Here is an 8,351-nt window from a genome sequence, read left to right as displayed (position 1 = left end):
CATATTTATTATCATATTATATTGGAGCCAAAAAATGATTTAAAAAGTTAAAAAAAAATAACTTGTGCGCCACCATCCAGAATCAAAACCAAAACGTTTAGCTTACGATTTACTTTTTCCTTTGACGTTAATGCCTGAGCTATGAAGACATGTTTGCTGCAAGGATAAAAATTAAAACAAGAACCAATATTATATTACACATGCATATTCATAATGCCGTTGTTCAACCTTCACCTGGCAAATTCCATTTTTTTGATTTTCACACTTTTGCGGCAATTTTCCTCAGTTAAAACCCAAACATAAAGTTCTGCATTGGTGCAAAGACCCTATATATTAAGTTTCATGTCTGTAGATCAAAAACTGACAAAAGAATTTGGTAGGCAAAATCTTTTAAACAAAATTATATATATGCACACATAAATATATATAGAAAGAGATTTGTGTTTGCTATAACCTTTTTACACAAATATTGTAAGTATAAATCAATCGCAAGTATAAATCATGTAGAATATCTGCATGAATATAATTACACGTAATAGTTAAGTAAAGATGATCATCTCAGAAAATCTAAAAACCTCATAGGGATTTAATTAAAATGAATGTTTAAAAGAATATGTAAATGAGCTCGATCTTTTACAGATGAATGCAATTCCATGACCCATGTATAACAAAGTTGTATTTTCTTTTTAAATAAAAAGAAAAAAGGGTTTTTGATATGAATATCACTACACACACACACACACAAATAACAAATTTATAAGAGTGTATATATATATATATATATATATATATATATATATATATATATCTCCATTTTGTTTTGTTTTCCTTTCAGCTTTGTATTCTCCCTCTTCACTATATTTCTACTTGTTTTAGATAAATAGAATAATAGTCTGACATATATAATGCTTTCATCTTGCTTCTTCTGTTCACACTATTTTGTTATTGTACTCACTGACCTTCTTTATGTGCTTTTTGAGAGATGAATAAGCTTCAGCACATTTCAAACTGGACCATTTACTTAATCCCTCCGAAATGTACTTATTCCACTGTCCTTGCTGTTTAGATATTTTATATATCAGTCACATTGCTTTAAGTTCCTCAACCACTAGATGCATAGCCTAGCGGATAAAGTCATTAGTTATTAGACATTCTACAAATTGATGAAAGAGACATTTTTTCTTCAAACCCTGAAAATATTTTCTACTAATATTAAAGTAGTGTTTATGTGAAACTTTATTAGGAGTTTTGGGAACATGCACCTCCAGAGAAATTTGACATAAAATAGAAAGCTACAGTAGGTCATGGTGATATTTGAGCTTCAAAGTTACATAATTTAAAGTGTTCCCTCCCCTGCTCTTTTTTTTGGTTTCTCAGATGAATTTTTATTGTTTACGCTGGAAAGCATGATTATAATAGGCCAGCCTGAAGATTATGTGTGCGATGATGACATATCAAATGCATTTTATATCTCAACATCAGAGGACTGAAAGGCTTGACACCATCAGCTAACAGTGTAGCAACAGTTGAGCTCCCGTACAAAACAAGTTAGAAAATCTGCACCTCAAATTTTAGTCAGTACAAGCACAATGAGAGAACACAATAGAGCTAGCATCATTGTTAGACATGTTGGCTAGCTGAGCAAACAAATAAAATCTCTTGGTTAGAAATCATCATCATCATCATCATCATCATCATCATCATCATCATCATCATCATCATGAAGAAGAAGAAGAAGAAGAAGAAGAAGAAGAAGAAGAAGAAGAAGAAGAAGAAGTTGTGGTTAAAATGACAATTTTCCAAAAACCCCTAAAAATATATTGGGGTGATATTAAGAGTTTGGGGACATGTCTTTCAGCCAATTTCAATTGGAAAACCTTTATTTTAGTACAAAAGCTAAAGATGTTGAAACTATAAAATACTGTTAAAAAATTCAGAATAAAATATTAAAAAATAACTGTTTATTGAATTACATTTTTAGAAAAGATGCAACCTTGGTTCACATTGCACACATTTAACTTTCGGCTTTTCTTAAACTTATGATAGTTTTTGTTTTTGCTACTTCATCATTTTATTTTTTTCATTTTTGTGCTAGTTAATGAATTGTTATTTTATTAGATGACTTTCTGAGGATCTCTTACATTTTCTAGTCCTCTGCTTTCTTCAACTTGTTTTTGCCTTTCAATTAATTACCTTCGATTATATGTTTCATATACTGATGTCTAAAATCCCAGAATTCTGTAAAAACCTGAAACACTTTCATCATTAAAAAGACTGAATTCTACCCCCAAACTCATGAGTGTAGTCCTTGAAGCAACATGAAAAATTTACTGATGTATGAGATGTATAAGAATATTCAATTTTATCAAATCATCATTAACATTAGATTGTAGAGAGAAAATAAAGATTTATGTCAGTGATCAAAAATTTTTCTTGTTGAGAAAGAATTGAGATGATACAGTAAAAATCAAAACAAAAAACAGGACTAGAATGTGACATTATTAAGGCTTTAATATACAAACTGGCTTTTAATAGGGGTTAACGTCAAAATACCAAGAAACCATCCAACACCCAAAAAGATGACATTTACAAGGGAGGTAATCATAGCATGAATTCTAATGAAGAGTTTGAATCAAGGAAAGTAATACACATGACAATAATCGAAATACTTTATATTACAGTAATTTAAACTAAAGTTATGTGACATTGAGTTTGGTCATTACTAAATGGGTGACCATGTGGGAATAACAAATGCTGTATGTGAACAATGGCAATATGTCTCTGCCTCAGAAAACAAAAACAGACTGTGAATTCCAATGTTTCTAGAATTGAATTTGTAAATAAAACATCTATGTTTCTTAAGATTGATTCCTATTTTAGTCACCAAAATAAAAAAGTCACCAAAATAAAAAAAGCACAAGGAAATATTTTTTGTGTCTATTAATAGCAAAATAAATTCTTTCCTTTATTTTTATTTTTATTATTAGTTACTAAGATTAAGTCACCTCTTCTTTGCCCATAAAAAGGTAAATTTGCATATGTAATTATTCTTCTATTTCTTTATTATCATTCCTCTCTTTACCCATAAAAATACATTTCTAGACATGATTACTGAAGTGAGCCACACACACAAAAAAAATCCATGATGTGTATCCCATGCTAAGATGCATATACAATTAAACATATACTAATGGGCTATCATGAACTCTAACAAAGTCAAAGGAAATAATATAATTCAATAAACCGAAGGACTTGTCTGAAAGTAGTAAGTCAAGCAACATCTTAATCTTCATTAAAGAAATTGGACTATTCAAGAAAATGTCACTCCAAAATTTCTCCATATATATATATATATACTAACAGGACCCATATACTGGCATTACCCAGTAGAAGTATGACACTAAGCCAGAACAGTTTTGGCTTTCTAAAATCAAATTAAACTATGGTTGTTAGTGGGCGGGGGGGGGGGCTGTCAGTTCTGGAAAATAGTAAACACTGGCATTCATGGCCCAAATGAAATCATCTGGCTTCCATTGTCATCATTATCTGGTAGTAGCAGCTAGTGGAAGACACTGGCTATCATTGTCAGCACTGGTGGTTACTAGCGATTAGTGTTGGTTTGGGATAGTTACTTGTGGATACTAGCGTTTACTGATGAACACTTACTGCCTTTGCAGCTGGTCTCGATTGGACTGCTTAAGCTGAAATCATCTGTCTTTAATTGTTGAGCATTGGCATCTGCTGGATGTATGTGGTGACACTGATGATCACTGGCGATTAGTCCTGTTTTGAAGCAGTTACTTGCATTTACTGATGGACACTGGTTTTACAACTGTCACTGTCGGTTCTTGACATTCACTGTATGTCAATGAGAGCTATGACCAGTATCAACCTCCATTGGATGAAATTCTCTGTCTTAATGGCAAGTACTAGTATTCATTGGCATTTTGAGGCGATTACTTGCATTTACTATCGATCACTGTTTGTCATAACCAATGTCAGCCCCCATTGAACTGCTCTAGAATGAAATCGCCTATCTTCAATTGTCGGGCATTGTTATTCACTCATGGTTATGACGGGTACTGGTGATCAGTTCTCTTTTCAGGTGGTTACTGTCACTTCTTGATAGGGTAGGCAGTGACGGGCAAATTGCCTGTTTTCAATTGTTGGGTACTGTTTTCCAGTGGTGGGCTGTGTCATCCATGAGAGTCATTGCTCTTTTAAGGTGGTTACTGTCACTTCATGGCAGGAGTGGGCACTGGTAGGCACTGCTGTTTGGAAGTAAGTTTTGTATTTAGGCAAAGTACAGACTGTGCTATTTTTTAGATATGATGTTCAAGTTAAATGTAACTTTATATGGTATTGTTTGTTTACTAAAATATTAGGTAAAAGTACAGAATAGGTATAAAACTCCTTACACTCCCCATGTTATAAATGGATTTCTAAACAATATTATTTTAGAACAGTCCATATTTTACATGAGTACTGATTTTTTAACTGGCAAGCACATATGAAGAAAATATGTAATGTGTACCAGAGTACAGTACACATATGAAGAAAATATGTAATGTGTACCAGAGTACAGTACACATATGAAGAAAATATGTAATGTGTACCAGAGTACAGTACAAATATGAAGAAAATATGTAATGTGTACCAGAGTACAGTACACATATGAAGAAAATATGTAATGTATACCAGAGTACAGTACACATATGAAGAAAATATGTAATGTGTACCAGAGTACAGTACACATATGAAGAAAATATGTAATGTGTACCAGAGTACAGTACACATATGAAGAAAATATGTAATGTGTACCAGAGTACAGTACACATATGAAGAAAATATGTAATGTGTATCAGAGTACAGTACACATATGAAGAAAATATGTAATGTATACCAGAGTACAGTACACATATGAAGAAAATATGTAATGTGTACCAGAGTACAGTACACATATGAAGAAAATATGTAATGTGTACCAGAGTACAGTACACATATGAAGAAAATATGTAATGTGTACCAGAGTACAGTACACATATGAAGAAAATATGTAATGTGTACCAGAGTACAGTACACATATGAAGAAAATATGTAATGTGTATCAGAGTACAGTACACATATGAAGAAAATATGTAATGTATACCAGAGTACAGTACACATATGAAGAAAATATGTAATGTGTACCAGAGTACAGTACACATATGAAGAAAATATGTAATGTGTACCAGAGTACAGTACACATATGAAGAAAATATGTAATGTGTACCAGAGTACAGTACACATATGAAGAAAATATGTAATGTGTACCAGAGTACAGTACACATATGAAGAAAATATGTAATGTATACCAGAGTACAGTACACCTATGAAGAAAATATGTAATGTGTACCAGAGTACAGTACACATATGAAGAAAATATGTAATGTGTACCAGAGTACAGTACACATATGAAGAAAATATGTAATGTGTACCAGAGTACAGTACACATATGAAGAAAATATGTAATGTATACCAGAGTACAGTACACATATGAAGAAAATATGTAATGTGTACCAGAGTACAGTACACATATGAAGAAAATATGTAATGTGTACCAGAGTACAGTACACATATGAAGAAAATATGTAATGTGTACCACAGTACAGTACACATATGAAGAAAATATGTAATGTGTACCATATAATTTTGTTGACCAAAATAGGATGTTTACTTTTTTGTAATGTTTGAAACAAGGAAGAGGCCTTTTTAATTGTTTGAAATTCCCTTAATCTGATATTCCTTTAATCCAATAAATATATGGGAACAGCAAATCAAATTTACTGGAACTTAATACTGGATTATGAAGGGAGGGATTTGTATTTATGTAGTGTAATTATAATGAATGAATTTTATATATATATTGAATAAGAACGTTAATACTAATGGCACAATTGTGAAAAATGTAGCAAATATATCAAAGTTCTCAGACTCGTTGATTGGAAAGTAAGAGTAGAAAATAATGACTATCTATCCTGCTACAACCTGTAAATATGACTTGTTTGGGAGAGTTACTCTCTTTGGAAATATTATAGAAATTTACAATATTGAATAAAAGTGATTAATAACATCCGGAAAACATGCAGCAGGTAGTGTGACCATATTGAATTTATATGTGGTATCTGTGTTGGTATTGCTATAATGTTTTTTTCTAGACAGGAAAATTCGTTTAGAAACATCTATCCAAGAATAAAACTTTCTAAACTGTAAAACAAGTAAAACCAAATGTGGAGTGGATATTTCAACTGGTGAGATTTTTGCCAAATGATTTGCTTGATTCATTTAATAAAATACCTATATGATAAAATAGCCTTATAAATAATGTCACTACACTTACCTATCCACAAATAGTCTTTCTGGCATTAAATGATTAAAGAAATTGATATGTTGTTAAAAAAAAATAACCAAACAAATGAAAATGTATTTTTATATTAAGCTATTTCTTAATGTCTCTTAAAAAGTTTTTCAACTAAACCTAGGTTTAGATTCTAGATAAAAGTACTATAAAATGATTTCTATTTTTTCTGATGATATGCAAAGAGCTGCACCACTGCACATGTGCCAGTTATTATCCCCAGTGTGGCAAACAGTTTTTCATGTATGCACACAAACACATGCTATCCAACCAACAAGTTGCTGCACCTCAAACACACAACCATTGGCAATTCTGCAACAACTACGATTTATAATAATATTAATACTAATGCTGTTGTACGTGTTTTGCTTTGTACAGTACATCCTGGTTTGGTGTAAAGCAACTTCAAGGTCAGAAGTGCAACTGTGGAACATTGTGTCATTGTCAGGAGGATGCAACTAGTTGAAGACTGAAGAATTGAGATATCTTCCTATCTCTCTCCAACCGTTTTTTCCCCCTTTCCTTTTTGCTTCAAATGAAAAGTTTTATAAGTAACACTTGACACTTGTTTATTGTAATTTTTCGATTTCAGTCATGGAATTTTAAAGTAAGTTTATTCTGCACATGCCAACATGCAATTTTTTTATTAATAAAAATCGATCCAGATAAGGCATGAAGCCATTTAGTGAAAGGCGCTAAAAAATGCCATTTCAAGGTTAAAAATTAGCCAACGATTAGTGTTGGAAAGATAAAAAAAAAAGCAATTATTCAAAATATTATTAGAAATATTGTCGATGGAATATTTAAAGTAAAGAACAAAATAGAGGAAGCAAGAGTTATGTCAAAAGTTAACCAAAAGTCGATTTTCTACTCACCTTGAATGAAACACAGTGCCTTCTATTTTTTTAGAATGTCTTTTAATGTTAATTTTATAGAATGTCTTTTAATGTTAAGGTCAATAAAAAAAATAACCGATGATTTTTTGGCTCTAATCTTGTTTTGAAAAACTTTATTTAAAAAAATGTTTAATAATTTATATACTCTATTCAGATCAGAAAAATGTCTTTTAAAGGATTTTTTTTTGAAGGAAAATAATAAGAAATGATGAATTTAAACTTAACAAAGCAGAGTGAGCGAAAGATATTATTTTCAAGATAACTGATCATCATGGATCATTTTTGTTTGAAAAAAATTAGCTGTTTTAAATGTTGGTGAGAATGAGCTTCTTGCTGTGGATTTGAATGACTGTATTGGAAATACCTCTGGTGGATTTCAGGATGTTTGGCACATCAGCTCTTTGGGAACCAATACAGTAGAAAAGCAAAAATAAATTTAAAAAAAACATCTACAATAAATAAAAATGAGAATAAAAACTTCTACAGATAGTAGAACACTCAGTGATCTATTTGGATCACATAAAAAATGTAAACAAATATTATAATAAAATAATAAAAAAAAGAAAGAAATTTTATCTCTTTGCAACGCTGAGATTTCAGCTATGAAACTTTAACGTAAGTTTATTCTGCACCAATGCACAAATTTTATGAAACAAAATAAATAACTTCTACCTTTTGTTGTTTTTTTTAGTATTTTAATATTGTTGTAATCTTGCAGACGTGTAATAATTAAGCCACACAAAAAGTGTATGAGTAAAAAGTGTATCAACAAAATTATGTTACAGAAGTATATGTCATGATTCTAGGGCCATAACTGCCACAAATCATTATATTTGCTTTTTTCCCCACCATAAGATTTGAAGGTTGGGAAAATCAAGTCTAAGCTCCTAACAGAGGAGCACTCTGGCTTATTAAAAATTGCTTGATTAGTCCTGTTTGCATTTCCTGGTCATGGCACCTCAGGCAGTAAGCAATAAACTTATTCCACATAATAAAGGTCTGGGAGGATGGACCTCCTAAGACTACTCAGGAAAAAATCCTCAAATAAAAGGCCACTG

The 8,351-nt window shown here is 31.3% G+C and overlaps 1 protein-coding gene across 12 annotated transcripts in view; it reads left to right on the top strand.

Moving 5' to 3' along the window:
- Nucleotides 1-8,351, top strand: part of LOC145256191 (1-phosphatidylinositol 4,5-bisphosphate phosphodiesterase beta-4-like) — a 521,907-nt gene that overhangs the window by 362,141 nt on the left and 151,415 nt on the right. The gene's annotated exons all lie outside the window — the stretch shown is intronic.

This window comes from Euprymna scolopes, chromosome 32 (genome assembly GCF_053919585.1).
Source record: "Euprymna scolopes isolate OS-2025 chromosome 32, ASM5391958v1, whole genome shotgun sequence".
NCBI classification, from domain to species: Eukaryota; Metazoa; Mollusca; class Cephalopoda; order Sepiida; family Sepiolidae; genus Euprymna; species Euprymna scolopes.
Note: the sequence above shows the minus strand (reverse complement) of the source record. Positions and strands in the feature narration are given on the sequence as shown.